Source organism: Rhinolophus sinicus, linkage group LG02 (genome assembly GCF_036562045.2).
Source record: "Rhinolophus sinicus isolate RSC01 linkage group LG02, ASM3656204v1, whole genome shotgun sequence".
In the NCBI taxonomy this organism is placed as follows: Eukaryota; Metazoa; Chordata; class Mammalia; order Chiroptera; family Rhinolophidae; genus Rhinolophus; species Rhinolophus sinicus.
This window is the reverse complement of record NC_133752.1, coordinates 73,196,593-73,214,796: the sequence shown is the minus strand read 5'-3', so window position 1 is coordinate 73,214,796 and position 18,204 is coordinate 73,196,593. Positions and strand designations below refer to the sequence as shown.

Here is an 18,204-nt window from a genome sequence, read left to right as displayed (position 1 = left end):
TGAATCTGTATTCCCAGAATTGCAATTCTTTAAATCCCAAATAAACACTTTATGTTCAATTATTGCCTCCTAGATTTTTAGGCTAACAGTCCATAAACCAAAATAATTCCACAGAAGCAGGAGCTCCAAGAGAAAGATTACCATGACAATGCAAGACCACCTGACTCTGAATTCACAGAAATCTCAGGGAAGGCTGGACTTTGCACAGAATATGAAATGGAGTAATGACCCAATTCAATCTAGGTCTTAGAGGTCAGGATAACTACAGTGAACACCTGGACCACAACAGTGATTAATCTACGAAGGCAGGAGTATGCTGTGATTAAGAGTACAGCTTCAAGACACAGAATATATGAGTTCTGATTTCTACTACTTATAACTATGTGACTTCAGGGAAGCCTCGGTTTACTTATCTGTAAGTTGGGTATAGTAACACTATCTACTTCACAGTATTATCATAGGGAATTAAAAGGAACAATGTGCATTAAAAACTCATATGTGACATGTGATGAGGGATCAATATGACTTAGCCTTTATTATTAATAATAATATTTATTAAGTTCATCATAATGTTAATATGAGACCCAAGCTATTTTTCAAGGCTTAAAGAAAAGAACACTACCTTTGGCAAAGTCATAGGCTCAAATGTTTCTGACTTGACCTGAGGCAAGTGGGTGGGAGAAAGATGTCACTCCAACAAGTGAGATGTGCTGGATCAAGTAGCAGTATCTCCGTTGTCCAGATGAGAAAACAGAAGTTGAAAAGGGTGCCTGAGGTAAGTTAGTGGCAGAACTAACACTAAAGCTGGAGTCTCAAACCATTATTTGAGTTTCAAGTCATTTTAATGAAGCCAGGCAGAAAACAAAATAAAAATACTTTTACCTGCAGTTTCAGGAGCCCTGGGGCCTACCCTTACACCTCCCTTTTTCTTCCTACTGTGTTCCATCCTTACCATCACTCAGGAACTCAGACTGGAAAGCCACAGTTGTTCTGTACTTCCTGTTTTCCCTCACCACTACTTCTAATCAGTCCTCCCATGGTGTCTATTTCATCTCCAAAATTGCTCTCAAATCTGTCTACTTTTTTCTACATCCACTGTCACTAGAATACTGCAAACCACCCACAGTCGCCTCTTAATTGGTGACTACACTTGCTTTCTTCTTTTTCCTCTCTTCTCAGCAGCCATAGAGATTTTTTTAAATGCGAATATAATTATTCCTGTCCCTGCATAATACTTCCCATTGGCTTCCCACTGCCCCAGGATGAAGTTTAACCAGCCTTTCTTGTTAGTGTCAGAGTATAACATTCCTTCAGCTTTTGAAGCTCAAACCACACCAGACAGTTTTTCTGTTTCTAGAAGAGCTCCTGGCCTTTGAATGTTGTTTCCTCTGCCTAGGACACAGTTTCCTTCTCCACCTCCCTTCATTTAACCGATTCATTCATTCAAAAACATTTTTTATCAAGCTCGTACTATATACCAAGCACTGTTCCAGGCCACACAGGTAAATAAACTTTTTTGTGCCATGAACCCTATTGGCAATCTGGTGAAATCTATGGGCCTCTTTCTCAGGCTAAAACTTTTCATGTTTTTTTTAAGGATGATGAATTTTATTTAAATATCACTTTATGTCATTGTTTACTTATTTCACTTGAAACTCACCACAGGCCTATGGTTAGATAAGGTAGATATTATCGTACCCACTCTTTTCCCCAAGATATTATAAACATGGTTGAAAAGGATATTACGGTGAACACTGGTATGGTAGGCAGAATGATCCCCACCCCTAAAGATGTTCATGCTCTAAGCCCTGGAACCTGTGCATATGCTACGTAACATGGCGCAACAAACAAACAAAAACAAACAAACAAACATAAAAAGACTTTACAAGCAGAATTAAGGACTTTATTGTAGAGACATTATCCCTGTAAGAAGATTACTCTGGAATATTCAGGTGAGTCCAATATAATCACATGGGCCCTTAAAGTGGAAGAGGAAGGGAGGCAGAAGAGTTAGTCAGAGAGATAAGATGGCGGAAGAGGTAGGAGAGATTTGAAACATAACAGGGTCTTGACCCAACATTTCTGACTTTGAAGATGGAGGAAGAGGGTTGTTATGTGTTGAACTGTGTTCCAGGCTAACACTTTTTAAAGGCATGAAATAAATACAGAGGATTATAAAAGAAACCAAGTGTATTGAAATAGTTACCAAAATATTTTTAAAGTGTGATATAGTAACGTATGTTTCTTTATTAAGAAATAACAAGATCTAGCAGTGGGTCTAAAAAATACTGTAACGTCATATTAATGATCAGCATAAATGATATTTCAAGATATCTGTAAAATGGTAGTGTGTGACCAAGTACACACTCCGTGCAGTTCATATGACTGTGGTTTGTTGCCTACAATCACAATGGAAGGAAATGCTAAATTTCAGTTAGGGGTTAGTGAAAATAAGACGTAATTTTTTTCTATCCAAATTCATAGAACCAAAATTCTATCTTCAGGCTCCAGAAGTCCCCTCAAATTAGGTTAAATCGGGGAACATACCCTGTTTCTCCGAAAATAAGACTTGGCCGGACCATCAGCTCTAATGCTGACCTGGTCTTACAGTAAAATAAGACCAGGTCTTACATTAATTTTTGCTCCAAAAGACACATTAGAGCTGATGGTCCAGCTAGGTCTTATTTTCAGGAAAACACTGTAATAGGAAACACAAGAGCGTATGTTCTAGTGGGGGGAGGTTGATAATAAACACAATAACTTCAGATTCTGATGAGTTGTTTAAAGACAATGAACAAGACAATTTCAGATGATAGTAAATTGTTTAAAGAAAACAAAGTAAGAGAGATTAGCTAGTAACAAGGGCCCCCTGGGGCCTTCACTGAAACCCAAAGAAAGACAAGGAGCTGGTCTCATGAAAAAAGACAGGGAAGCCTGTCACAAAGAGAGGGGATGGTAGAAGGCAGGCCCAGGCTTGGCAGCAAAGGGAAATGAAGTCAGAGAAGCAGGTACACATCAGTATTAAAGGCCAGCAAAGGAAGTCCTTGAGCTTCTGCTTCAGTTACTTCCACTTGAAAATTAGGGTGGCATTCACCGGTATGCCAGGCTTTATTCTAGGAGCCCTTGAGAGAACGTGAGTGAAAGGACCTGGTGAACCAAGATACCCTGGGAGCTTTTCATGGGCCACACGTCATCTCGTTTAACCCTGTGCGTTCACACTGTTGTTCTGTGAAGTGTATACTCTTAGGTCCCATTTCTCCGAGAGGGTGGTTAAGTCATTTACTTAAGATCACATAGGTGGTATATGACAAAGCTGGGATTCAGATGAAATTATCTGTCTCTAAAGCCCTTTCACTTGACCACTACCCTTTTCTACCTTTTGTTTATGAATAAAGTATAAATTCTTTCAAATTAAATTCACCCACCTTCCAATGGCCCCCCAGGACTTGACGGTCTGTGATCCTTTCCCCTTGCAGAGCAGCATCTCCCAGGAGCAGAAGTTAAAAATCCAAACATAGCCATTAAAAGCTGCATGGCCTGAGGAAAGCCACTTAGCCCTAATTTCCTGTTAAAACCAGCATAACCATGGCAACCCACTCCCAGGGCTTTTATTAGAGTCCAAAAGGGAAAATCAGCCTAAATCAATGTGAGGAGGAGAGGTGTTCCATTCCCTCAAGCGCTGCTAGTTCCATCCTCCCCCAGCACCCACAAGGGCTGCCATCAGCTCAGGAGAAAATCCCCATCTTTTGTAAGAGCAGAAGCTCCAGTGAGCACTTCTGTGCACTCTTGCGCCCATCCCTTTCCCGAGAGGTTTTCTCCTCAAGTAGATAAGGGTCTAAATGAAGGGTCAGATGTGTGCTGTACTCACTTCCCTAAAAAAGCCCCGAGCCCCGTTCCAGCCAGGTAGCCTCTCCTGCCCAGATTCAAGGAGGTGAGAAAAACAGGGAAAGTGGGCAGAGGGAGAGGATTTGGGTCAAACCTTCTTCATTTCCGCTCTCACTCCTGGTTTTCTCTGCCTTTTGCCGCTTCTCCAACTTGCTCTCAGAGCCTTACCATCAAGATGCTTCTGAGCATCTCCCTCCTGTTGGTGCCTTAGCCTGAAGTATTTGAAATACAAGTTTCCCCCAAAAGTACCGCATTCCTATGAAAACTTTTGTGGGGACAGAGTCCCAGAGAGCAGTTTCCAGGCTCTCGACCTTACGTGGAAAGGTGCTGGCTCGGTTATTAGATGGCCATCAGCTGTAACTAGTTGGCCATCATCTGTAACCCGTTAGCCATTGGCCACTGATATAACTGCCCGTGGCTGAGCTAGCAAGGGCGGATTGCAGTTAGCACGGTGTTGGTTGGTTGGCAGAGAAGCGGACTGCGGATTGCAGATCATGTGGCTCCTGCTTCCTGTGTCTCGACTAGCCACCAGCGAGAATATAATGTTATGACTCCCTTATCTATGGCTCCGTTGTTTCTTTTTGGCCTCACCATATCCTGCGTTCTTGCATGGGGAGAGGGACCAGAGTCCCTGCATTACACCTTTCCTAGGCCGAAATGGCATAAAGCAAAAAAGCAATTAACTTAGGCCACATCTTGCTAAGGGATGCACAAAATAAACGGAGATAAAACAGATGCTCGCATACCATTCAAAGCTATGGGGCTTGTCGCTGAGATGCGGAGTGTAGTTCATGGGGAAGGCGCTTGGGGGCGCTACTCTCGCTGTTCTCAGTGCCGCTGCTTCTATGTTGATTCTGCCAAACACATGCTGAATGCTATTTTCTCTTTTTTCAGTAAAAGCAAAAATCCTCTTCGGATTTCTTTCAGTTAGCAAAAGGAAGGTACTAATGTAGGTATTTTGTAAAAGAGAAGTGACATAATGCGAATTTTCAAAAAGTGGGAATTCTGCCCAGGTTCTTCCTGCTCCATCCAGGTGTATGGGGCAGTAGGAGCCCTGCGTCCACCTGCTGCCTCCAGGATGAGAAAAAACAGCAGCTCTGTGCCCTGGTTTGTTTGAGGGCTGCATCCAATTTATTAAGACCTTACTGGATTGGGAAACATTTCAACACCCTGCGGGCAAAGTGCATTCTGTGCACTGCAGGCAACCTATTTCAGACCAGTGGTGCATCTTCCCATCCCTTTTGTTTCACTGTCACCAGCAAGACTGAGGATGCCCCAGAAATGACAAAGGTCAACATTTTTACTGAGTCTCCATATGGCCCACCCATATACTAAGTACATTACCTGGTTTAAATTTAATTACACTACGAGGTAGGTATTATTACTATGTCATCCAATACAAAATTATTGTTTTACAGGGCAGGAAACTGATATTTGCAAAGTTTAATAACTTGCCCAAGGTCATTCAAGGTTTTAAATTCAGGTTATCAGATTCCATGGCTTTTACTCTCCCAGATACTGTCCTCTGGTCTAGATGGTTACAATAGTGATTAGATCAAAGTTTACTTTGGGTCAGAATTGACTTGTCAACTTGAGGTGACATGGGTAATGTTATGTCATGGGGACTCTTACACATATACCGTAAAATGGTCACAGATGCCTTTGTGAATGGAAAATATTAACTGTCCCTAAGCTTGCTACAGGCGCCTCATGGAAACGAGGGCTCTGACTGACTCATATGTACTGCAAAAACCTAATGGTGGCAGCAGCCTCCTTTTTTGATGTGGCTTCCCTCTCAAGCTTATCTTGTCAAACTGCTAGAGAGAAATAAAATTCCTTCCATTGGACTAAGTTCCTTCTCATCTTGGCTGCAGCACATAGGGAGGAGGAAAAGCAAAGAGAAATAAAGAGAGCAAGTGGGTGAGCTTTTAGCTGTGGGTCATAAGGAAGATGGGTTCCCCAACCTATACAACCTGACAATCTGCCACTCACGTTTGACAGACGGAAAATATGTGCAGCGTTGGATGGTTCCTCTCACTCTGTCTTTACAGTACAACAGACACGGAGCGCTACCAGGAAAAAAACAAACGCTATGAAACAAGAACCTTGTCAGGAGAAATGAGAGGGGTACTCACTGAGTTTTCTTTCTTAGCCTCTTATTACGAACCCCAGGACCTAAACCCTGGACCCTAGCATAATTACGGCACTCACTATACTCTCTGGGCTTCATATTTCCCTCGGAGATGGCAGCTCCTGAGAGCAAGAATGGAGCTTCACGTTCCATTATGTCCCCAGCATTCCACAACATCCACCAGGTAGTGCTCAGGACCTTTTGGTGAATAAACTCACAAAATTCAGAGACCCAGAAGGCAGCCTAAAGAGTCCTTTGAAATCAAACTCATCTTCTGGGAAACATAGGCCTGTAGCTTATGAAAGTACAGACGCTACAACATTGGAACAGAAGCTAGAGTGGGATCAGAACAGATGATAGCTAGAGAAATTCCTAAAAGAAAAAGTATGTGTCAAAATATAAGAGGTAATTTTGTAATGTGATAGAAAGTGCTGCTCTGTGTTTTCAATGCCAGCGTTTATTTGGGTTCAGACTATTTCTGTTTCCTTTGCTTGAATATGAGATTCTTATCCTCATCTAGGTACACTCAAACTTAAGGTTGAGTTCTGGGAAGCAGCCTATTGAAGGAAACAAACAGTCAGAGCTCTAACAGTGCCACATATATATGTATGTATATGTATATAAGCCTACATGTATGCATATAAGCCTATAGAATGTATATATATGTATATATATACACACATATATATGTCTCATATATACTCTAATCATAATCACAGCACCATTGAGACCTCTGAAGCTGTCCCCTAATACATAACATTTCTCTTCCCTATCCTGGTACTAAACAAGTTAAGAAATAAAATAGAAGAGAAAGCTGGAGGCCAAGATGTTACCGTTGTTACTAACAAACATATGTATGAAGCATGTATGTATTATGTAGAAACATATGTATATAGTATGAAGACATAGCTTAGTGTGGCCTTGCTTCCTGAACCAGAATCAGGTAGATTTCCCACCCATTCTCAGCAGTGCTCACCAAGGGCACGGAGTGGAGAGAGAAATCAGTGCAGAGCGACCAGCTCTGGGAGGACTTCCTGCATAAAGGGTCAGAGGACAACATGGGCTCTCCCTTGGCCATGTCTGGCCCAAGAGAATACAGACAAGAACTGAGCTAAGAATACCCTGTTGTTTTTCTTCAATTTACCAATGAAATCAGTCACTCCATTTCCAAAGTGTGGAATGTATAAAAAGGACAGAGAGAGAGAGAGAGAGACCCAGAGTTATATTAATCAAATGCCCTTCACAGGAAGGAAGCATCAGGAGTGAGAAAGAAGTGTTTCCCCAGGAACATCTGTAGCGTTAAATCACATGTCTTAAATGTTTACATACCGTCTCCCACTTATGACTGGAAAGCCCTTGAGGGGAGGAATTGTGCTTTCTTTATCTTTGTTTGTCAGAGCCTTGCACTTGGAAGGCATGCAAATGTTTGCTGAATGGATATGGATCCAGAGTCCAGAAAGCTCCAGGTTCAGATCTTCTCTGCCAATAACCTTGGAAACATGAACAAATTATTTACCGAGAGGTTGCAAGTGAATAGCCCACAAACCACATCCAACTCGGACATGATCAGTTTGACCCACAGAGTGTTGGCCCACCGCTGTCTTAAAAGTTTGTAAATTAGTTGACAATACTGTCAGGACAGTTTTTTCCAGCGGGCCCCTCTAGGAGCTCCATCCCCCTCTAATCGGAGATGTCTCCAGCGGGCCCGCTAAGAGCTCCATCCCCCTCCTATATTAAATCAGAGCTGTCTCCGGCGGGCCCTGCTAGGAGCTCCATCCCCCTCTAATCAGAGCTGTCTCCGGCGGGCACCATAGTTAGAGGCCTCCCCGTCAAAACAATGTTGAATGATCACAGCTGTTAGGGACGGACCTCCCGGCACCGTGGCCAGATTTAACCAATCCCTAGCGTCGCAATAGCAATAGTGCGAATCCCCCCAAACCCAGAGGCCTAACCTTATAAAACAAAGCGCCCAACCCGGTAAGTGCTCAGTCTTTGGGAATAATCCCGCTGAGCCCTCCAACGTAATAAAGCTGTGTTCTCCCTGATCTCTGGGTCCCACTTGAGTCTCTCCGTCCTCGTCATTTTCCCACAACAATACTTAAAACTCAAGAGATCTTACATAAAGATCTGGATTTCTATCTTTTCCCAAAAAGTTGGAAGATGATGTAGTAGATTGATTGCAAAGTGGTCTCAATTCTTCACCCTCCCTTTGTCCACACACTTTGCAATGTTACCCCTACAGTTCTTCGCATAAAGGATTGGAGTCTATAGCCCGACCTTTTTCTGTGGATCGACCTTGTGACTTGTCTTGGTCAATAGCCTATGACAGAAATGACAGTGTGCCAGCTCTGAGCCTGAACCTACGAGGCCTTGGGTGCCTCTCTTTCTTTCTTGGAAACCTACCAGGACTCCCTATGAATAAGCTTGGGCTAGACAGCTGGAAGTTGAGAGACCATATCAAACAAAGACAAATTGACAAGTTGTCTCAGTTGTCCCAGCCAAGGCCCAAGACATGTGAAAGAGCCTACCCAATGTCAACAAAGCTAACTCACAACTATCCCACCAGCTGACCACACATGCATGAATGAATCCAGCCAGGACTAGAACCACCCACCTGATCCACAGATTATAGACAATAATAAATGTTTATGGTTTTAAGCTGCTGAATTTTGGGATAGTTTGTTACGTAGCAATAGCTAACTAGTGGGCTTGCTGTCCTTCATGGTAATACTTCACTGCGATGAGCAGCCCCTTGAGATGAGGCATGAATTTTGCAGCTCCCTACTATTCCTGCCACTATTGTCTCTCTGACATAATAGCTGAGTGATAGTTGACATTAATTATCATTCTTGAGCTGTTGTTATTCTCATCATTGGGTTAAGAGTAAACTAAAATAGGTCTTATCACCGTGATCATCGATAAAGATTGAAAGAGCTATATGTTTCAAGCAAACTGAGACTGGGGGTGAAAATTTTCTTACACTGACTTCCTATATGTACCTCAGTTTGAGCTCTTGATTTAACCCCTCTCAGCTTAAGTTTTCTCTGTAAAATGGGGTTAAGTACACATGCCTCAGAGGATTCTTTAGGAATTGAGTTAGGTTTAATACAACGTCATAGTGGTTTAGTACATAAACTCTGGAATGAGATTGCCAGAGTTTAAATCCCATATTTCTCATTTACTAACTAAATCCATGTATACTGGCTAGATAGATGAAAACTGCCTGCTGATAGATGTTCAATAACGTTACGTTAGTCCTTTTCCCCTGTAAGAATTATTTCTGAGCTTTACACTGTTCTAGTAAATTATCAGTCAAAGCTAACTTTAAAGGAGACTATTATTCTAGAAAGAGACTAAGAACTGAGAGGGACCAAAACAATGTCAATTTGCTGAGTGTTCAATAACTTTTATAAGAATTATAAAATATTGGGCGGACAGGTGGCTCAGTTGGTTAAAGCACGAGCTCTGGGCAACGGGGCTGCCAGTTTGATTCCCACATGGGCTAGTGAGCTACGCCCTCTGCAACTACAATGAAGTCAATGAGCTGCCGCTCAGCTCCTGGGTGGCCAGATGGCTCAGTTGGTTGGAGCGCGTCCTCTCAACCACAAGGCTGCTGGTTGGACTCCTCGACTCCCTCAAGGCATGGTGGGCTCCGCCCCCTGCAACTAAAATTGAACACAGCAACTAAGATTGAACACTGCACCTTGACCTAAGCTGCAGCTGAGCTCCCGTATGGCTCAGTGGGTTGGAGCGCGTCCTCTCAACCACAAGGTTACCTGTTCAACTCCCACAAGGGATGGTGGGCTGCGCCCTCTGCAACTAACAATGGCAACTGGACTTGGAGCTGAGCTGCGCCTTCCACAACTAAGCTTGAAAGGACAACTTGACTTGGAAAAATCCTAAAAGTACACAGTATTCCCCAATAAAGTCCTGTTCCCCTTCCCCAATTTAAAAAAAAAGAATTATAAAGTATTTATACCTTCTAATCAAGGTATAAACACCTTCTGAAGATACCCCAGATAAATAATATAGAGGCAAAAAGCACATAGATATTTACAGCATCTGTTCATTGAATGGAATATTTAGCCATAAAATCAATATCACCATGGGAAACATGGAAATTTGTTCAAAAATAATGTTAAGTGAAAAAAATACATATAATACATTAATTGCAATTCTACATAAATATAACTACACATTGAAAATGATAGGGATAAAATATTAGGTAATATAAATAGTTGCCATTTCAAGTTTATAGGATTTTAATAAAATTATTAACCAGTATACTACAATTTTAAAACTTGGAAAATGTAGATCATTATACCACACTATCATAAAAAGAGTAAATATTTGTAGGGCATTACTCAAAGTGAATCTAAATATTTTATTGGTATTTATGAATAAATTTAATTGAGCATCAGTATGTTTTATTGGTAGACACAAGAACGAGCTATTATATAAGCAAAAAACTTCTTCTCTTAAAACCTGCAATCTGAGTGCTGACACTCAGAGTTTTCCCCTCACTCTCACTCCCACACCCACATTCATCACTCCTTGCTGTAAAAACTCAAACACAACAAAACACAATTTCAACACTTCTAGCTCCAGGTCAGGCTATATCAGGGGAAACAAACCAAGGTTTCATCCCCTCCAATTACTCTGCATTGAGGGTAGGATGCTGTGCTCTGCCAGCCGGGTAGAACAGCACAATCTCGGTTCTCCCCAGCTCCATGTTGTCTGACAGAACATTCCCACACAGTGTCAGAGCCACACTCTGCTTCTGGCATGTTCCTCTCTGGTTGCATGTGGAAAGGAACATCTCCCTCCTCTTGGATGCTACCACTCAGTAGAAGCCCCTTCATTCACCCTGACATTCTTCCAAAGGAGAGTTTAGATGTTTTTGTGGTTATATTAACAATGGAGGGAGGGAGTTTCTGACTAAAGACGGCTTAATTGATGAGCTAGGTGGGGCTCAGTTCTCCTGTATCTTGCCAGTTGAATACGGACCCTGGTTTCCCTGTCTGTAAAACGGGCTGATTCTTTTTGCCTTGTCCTGCTTCACAGGTGGTGGTGGTGATGGTGATGGTGATGGTGATGGTGATGGTGATGGTGGTGAAAGCAGCTAATGAATGCATACTATGTGCCAGACCCAAGGCTAAGCTCTTAACACTCATTTGTCTCACACAATCCCCACAAAAATTCATGGAACAATTATTTGTGTTATCCCCAATTTATAAGTTAGAAAACAGTGTTTTGGAGCAGCTATATCATTTGTCTTCAGTCACACCGCTAGCAAATGGCCATGAAAGAACTTAAACTCAGATCCTTCTGATGACGCTAAAACTGGGCTTTTAACCTTCAGACCATATGTCTTTGATATACATTTATAACACATCACAGGAAAGCATGTCAAATATTTAAAAAGTCTCGAAGACACATACTAGAAAAGTAATAAAAAGAGAGTTTCATCTTATTATTCTTTGTATGCAGTATTGGATTCCAAAATAAACTTCATTTCTGAAACACTCTTCCCTACAAGTTGAGAAAAAAAGATTTTTGTTTCTGTTTTTTAAAATTGCTCTCAATCCAAGAAACTTGCAGCCCTATGACACCAGCACAGAGCACCAGAAGGGACATTCACAGTCATAGAGACCAGTCACCTCCTTTCATAGTTGAAGACACTGTCCCAGGGAGAGCAGAGGGTCATGGCAAGGCCACACGAAGCTCCAGTCCAAGCCTTATTTTGCCAGGCCTCATTTAGTTTCCTCCTGGTCCCTCCTGTAGAGCTTTAATGTCTGTTCAGATAGTTCTCGGAAGCGTTGAAAAATTCACCTGTCTTTCCCTCTCTGTTTCACTCCCTCCCCCAGGTCGCACCAACCACATCCTTGGGCCTTCGGGTCATGGTCAAGCTGTCTGTACTTGCTGGGTTGCCCGCTTTCACAGAGCTCTGCACACAGGTGCAGGAAGGGCTGCAGCTGTGAACTTTAATTAAATGGTGAGAGACTCCCCCTAGACCCCAACTATTCTCAGCTCACCACACTCCAGATAGTGTCACCACTCTGCTGTCTAGAATGTGTTCACCCCCATATGACAGCAACTACAGCCGAGATATCTGCAGAACTGTATTTCAAACCTTTGCACAGATTCATGCAGTAGCAAAGGAATGAAATATAACTAAATGAAATAAAAAGATCTATAGAAATATAGCTGATGAAGGCCCCATTCTTTCACATTCAGTTAGACCTTAACTGAAAAGTCTCTATGGAACACATTCCAATGAAATTTTGCCAACGCCCTTTAGCTAAAACTGCTCTTGATAAGGTCACTACCAAATTTATTTATTTATTAATAAATCCAATGGACTATTCTTAATTCTCATCCACTTGTACGTCAGTAGCATTTGACACAGTTGAAGACAGGGTCAGTGCCCAGATAATGATGTCACTTGGCTGAGTGGTCCATCAATACCCCAGTGACAGAGGTTTGGTAATTAACCCAAAGTGGACCAGCATTCTTTGTAGTTGTTGAATGTATATTTGTGCTTAAGTTAACTGTGTATAGGTCGCTCTATGAAGTAAGTTCAGTTCTTCTCAGCTTAGCGCTTTGGTTGTCTTCAGGAAGTACCAAGTTTACCAAGTCTGTATAAATCTGTTAATAGAAGTCTGTTAAGCCTAAGAAGATGTAATATTATCACCTAATGCCCACATCTCTGCTACTTCGTGAGAGTCTCCTATGCATCAGGAATTGCATAGTTTAGTGGTGCAGGCCATAGACTTATTGGAGCCTTCTGAAGCCCCATTGCCTGCATTTAAATTCTGGCTCTGAGGCTCACCATTTAGAGAACAAAAGAAATATAAAACATGTAAGGCTACCATGAGCAGTTGCATAAGTTGTTTATTGTATAAAAGTGCTCCACCGATCAGTGAGCGGTCGCCATAATTCTGCCCAGGCTCTTCTTACCAAGCTCTCTGTCCAGTATAGGGTTATGTCCACCTGAAGGAGGGGGGATCTGTCTGCAAAGGTGTGTGCCCATGAAATGTGTCTCTTCAGAGGAAATGACTTTTTCTAATGTACTCAAAAGAGCCAAATGGCCGAGCAGCAGCCCTGAAATTAGGTTCTCGAGAGGCAACCTTGAAACTGGGACTTCAGTCTTCAACAATTTGGTTGTGGATCAGTTACTTTTAGAACCCCAAATGCTAAGAACACTGCCTGGCACATAGCACTCAACAAATATTTGTTGAATGAATTAATATAAAACCATTTGAGAACAAGTGCTGAATGTTGTAGAATATAGCAATGTTTCTCAAAGTGTGATCCAGGAACCCCAAGGCTTTTTCAGGGGACCATGAAGTCATAACTATTTTCACAATAATACTAAGGTCTTACTTGTCTATTTCACTCATTCTCTACAAGTAACCAGAGTTCAAAAAGTTCATTGATGGGGTTTCAGATTCCACATTACAACGAACCTATAAGAAACTATAACGTCAAGTTTTGGAGTACTATCAGAGAAAATATCCACAATTATCTGAAAAAGCTATTAAAATACTTCTCTGTGTTCTAACTACATATATGCGTAAAGCCAAATTTTTTTCATATATTGCATCCAAAACTACACACTGCAGATCACATCAGATTGAATGCAGAAGCAGGTATGAGATCCAGCTATCATTATTTTTAGACATTCAGGTGATTTGCAAAAATATAAAACAAAGACACTCTTCTCACCAACATTTTTTGTTTAGGAAAATACAGTCATTTTTCATTTAAGAATGTGTTACTTATGCTAACATTTAATGAGTTTATTGTTGTTACTTTAAGTAAATTGATATTTAAATATTTTGTCATATAAGTAATTTATCTGTTGTAATTTTGATTTGGTTATTATTAATAGCAACAACTCACATCAACAAAAGCTTTAGGTTTTTTTTTTAATGATTTTTAAGTGTATGAAGTGGTCCCAAGACCAAAAAGTTTGAGAACTGCAGATAAAAGGCAAACTTTATATCAGAATCACCTGGAGAAATTTGTAAAAAATACAGATTCTGGATCCCACTCCTCCAGATTCTGATTCAGTGAGCTGTAACAGAGCTCTTAGAATTTGCATTTTATAAGAACTCCCAATAATTCTGATCATCAGTCACTGGTAGACACAATAAATACAATAGAAGCTTGGGGGACTACAGGATCAAAATGCACTCCCATTGTCAGTGAAAGCTTCGTTTATCCAACATTTATTAATCACATGCTAAGTTCCAGGCAATACTATAAGAACATTGCCAGACACAGGCCCTTTTCTTAAAAAAGTCACAGACCACTGAGAGAAATGGGCAGGGCAGGAAAGAGTTACAGCACATAGTCATGGGGTCTGTGATGGGGAAAACGGGGTGCTGTGAACACAGAAGCAAGACACCCCGCTTCAGAAGAGCTGGCCTTAAACAATGGGAAGAATCTCTAGAAAGGGGTGACAGGAGATTATGAGTGACGACCTAGAGGTAATATATGGACCATGTTGTGGGTAATATATGGACCAGCGTGGCTGGCATGGAGCTCTGGCAAGAGAACAGAGCAAGATAAGGTCAGATGGGTCGGGTGAGTCAGATGGAGGAGTTTAACTCCAATGTGTGAGCTGCTTGCAGTTGGGTGGAGATAAGATGAAAGATGTGTTTTACGAACACAACTCTGGTGACATATGGAGAATGAGGGGCTGAAGATGCGTGCTAGATGGCAGTTAGAATAATGTGATTCTGGGAGCCATCCAAGCCAGGTGGGATAATAAACAGCGGTGTTCATGCCTAAAAGAGATAGATAATCCACTGAAAATCAGGCAGTGGGATAAAATCAATTTAATAAACCCTCCCTGAACTTTCTATGCCCTTTTTGTTTGAATTTCCCAAATCATTTTATAGCAGCAGCTCTTGAAATTTTAGGGTCATGGACTCATTTGAGAATCTGATGAAAGTTTTAGACATTCTCCCCAAGGGAAAAAAAGTGAATTAAAGCAAAAAAAATTGTGTGTGACTAGGCAGGATTTTCTCCACTTTCATGTTTCCTTACCCTCATGACTTCTTTTTCCCTTTTTTCTAAAAGAGGTGTCATTTGATAAGAAGGGGGGAAAAGGAAAAAAAGATTCTTTTAGCAGAATAAGGCATTAGAGTTTTCCTGTATGAAGTAGTGAATATTAGCAGCAAAAAGGTTGAGGTTAGAAATTTCATTCTGAAGTTCAGGAAGCCACTTCCTGGGGAGTCCAAAGGAAGAAATGCAGGAGAGGAAAGAGGGACAGAGTCCAAGTATGGTGGAACAAGAAGTGCACTAGATTATGCAAGGTTTGACTGATGCCTTAATGGAGAAAGTACAGAGTTGCACTCGATGAGCAAGAGTGATTGCCCAGTAATAAGGCTTTATGTCTGGAAATGGACTGTATCTATACACTCACCAGACATTGTAGTCATAAGCAAGGACAGGTTTTACTTCTTCACTTATCTCAGTACCCTGTGAGGACTCATCTTCCACAGCATTTGGGACTGGTCGTCCCCATTCAAGATCGCTGGTCACAGTTGTGCAGGCTGTTCGCTGAACAAGGCTCTAGGCAGAGGCAACAGTGGAGACTGAAACCGGCCTGTGCTGCACCTGCCAAGCTCTGGGGGCTGGCATGGGGTTGTGTACACCCAGAGCAGGCACCATTTTCTAACTCTCATGAGTTAGAATTAGCCCTGCAGGCGACCAGTGCTATAACACCTGCCTGACACTGTGCTTTTTCTTTTCTCCTGCCTCCTCCTCTTCCTTTACCATAGAGGGCCATGGCAGAGAATGGTTAGTTTGTAAGTCTCCACAATATAATGTGGGCTGGGAACATTGGCCAGACTCACATCTCCCCTCCTCGCTCTCCCTCCAACTCTTCTCCATCTCTCCCTCACGCCTTTCCCAGAGCCTCTTACACATGGACTTCACTTTCTCTGAAGAAGCAGATCGAGAGTGAAGAAGAAACATTATTCACTACATGACAAATGTGCTTCTTCTACCAAGAGTAGAAAGAAGAAAACAGAACCAGACAGAATACAGCAGCCTCCCTCCAAGCTAAGAGCTAAGAGAACAGTTGTGAAAAAGGACAACCCATAAACAGTACCTGAGTAACAGCCACAGAATTGAAACCACAGGAGAGCTCTGCCGTGTCCCACAGCTGTGGGTGAGCACAGGTTTGGCAGGGTTCCAGATCTCACACCTGCTGTGGCCCAGGCTCCGCTGTAAGTCTGTTGGCTAGAATCAGCCCCAGACTCATTCTAGCTTAATTCCCTCCTCTCTACCTTAAAAGGAGCTTTAAAAGTATGGGAAATGCCAGTGTTACCCCACAGGCAAGCCTGGATGGCTTACTCACTTCAGGCAGTCCCCTCCTCTCCCTGAGGGAGTGGGCTCCTGTGGCCACATTCAGTCCCTTTCCTGAGGCCTGTGGTGGGTCGGCTCTTTCTCTCCTCATTGCTACCAGACCAAGCTAAAGCCCAGAGCATAATTTGGAGCAAAGCAGGAACCTGCTACCACAGGGCCTTTTACTTCAAGGAGACCAGGAGTCCACAGTCATCATCATAATAATGGTAAACATTTATAGGGCACTTATTATGTACCATGCCCTTTCCATTCAATATCTCACCTAATTCTCACAACCACCTCCTGAGGTATTATTCTCTCCATTTCATAGATGAAAAAACTGAGACTCAGAAATATTACAAAGCTTGCTCAGTGTTGCCGGCTCACACCAACTCCACCAATCCATCAGAATTGTTTCTTCCTTCCTCTTTAGATACGATCATGTGTCAAAGTGTATTGAGGCCTTTCTTCCAGTGAAGGGGCCTCTAGGAATCCATTTCAAAGATTCGCACTTGATAGGATTGGCCAGATTATTATTTTTAGACTAGACATAGGAAATAAAAGCATGTCTGGGTAAAGGTCAACTGAAGAAGACAGAAGAGTGGTGTGAGGGTAACTGGTTTCCCAGAACAAGTCTTAACCACATTACAATCTATCAGAAAATTGCATAGGCATTTTATCAGGACCACTGATTTTCTTCCCAGAAGGAGGTTTTGAATTACATCACACACAGAAAGGGTCAGCCCCAGACCAGATCTGGGACAATTTTTCTTTTCAATGTTATTACAGTGAACATCACATTTTAGCGATGTATTACATGACTATTGCAAAGTAATTATGTAATGATAACACATAATCATGGTGTTACAGAAATGCTGAGACAGTCAGGATCAACCTACATGTCTGGCCTATAACAGGTGCTTAATAAATGTTTATTCAGAGAATGAATGAACAAATGTATTAAATTTCTCAGGCAGAGAAGAAATGAGTAAACCAGATTGATGCTGCTCAAAGGGCAATCTAAGGACCATGCAAGGTAGGTCTGCAAACTGTTAGTGGACCACAGCAAGATAAGCACAGAAATTGAGAGTACATATGCAGAAAGTTTTTTAGCAATTGAATAATGTTTATTGAATCTAATAATAAAAAATGGGGCTGGCGTCATACATGTTTATTTTCTAATTTCATGTTTTCCTATTAATCCTTTGTCTTTTTTCCTTCTTCCAGGAATTTGTTGTGCTTTTAAACAGTATTGGTCTGCAATGATTGGAAATTTAAAAAAAAGAAAAGATATTTTACCTCAGCAGTTTAATCAGACGATCGCAGACCCATTGGAAAGTCCAGACAACTTTATCACATGAGAAATTACATTTATAAGAAATATCAAAGCGGAAGAAAGAGACCTTGAGTCTGCACTACACAAACCTTCAGCCAGTCAGCTCTAACAAGAGCCTCACCTAAGATCACCACTTATTTCTTGGAGGGCGGGCAAGAGGGGTGTCCGTTCTAGGCTCCTCATCTACCGGTTCTCAGAGCTATGCCATAGCTTGGAGGCCCGGCACCGCGCAGACTCTCCTCCCTACCCTACCCCCAAACTTCAGAACGAACCAGGGAGAATCAGAGACGTTAGCATCAAAGCAGAGCAAAATCCGAGGCTCTGTGTTGTGGCAGGATGGGGGTTTTCTTCCCCCTTACCCCCTCCTTTTCTTCCTCCCCAAGGCCCCCTCCCAGCCCTTCCTGGGAGGATGTCTGGTAAAATGGAGGAAAGTGACTGTTCTGTCTGACAGATATCAATGGTAATAAAAGAAAGGGTGGTTCTTTGTGTA

General features: G+C 42.0%; 1 long non-coding RNA gene across 3 annotated transcripts in view; it reads right to left on the bottom strand.

Annotated features, from left to right (window-relative positions):
• The window catches only part of LOC141569975 (uncharacterized), a 51,233-nt gene extending 35,002 nt beyond the window's left edge, over positions 1-16,231 (bottom strand). For all 3 annotated transcript variants that reach the window (XR_012493728.1, XR_012493729.1, XR_012493730.1), the window contains exons 1-2: positions 16,143-16,231; positions 15,453-15,601 (exon numbers count right to left, since the gene is read on the bottom strand). This is a non-coding gene — a long non-coding RNA (uncharacterized LOC141569975). The remainder of the gene's footprint in view (positions 1-15,452; positions 15,602-16,142) is intronic.
• Between the last annotated feature and the right edge of the window lie 1,973 nt (positions 16,232-18,204).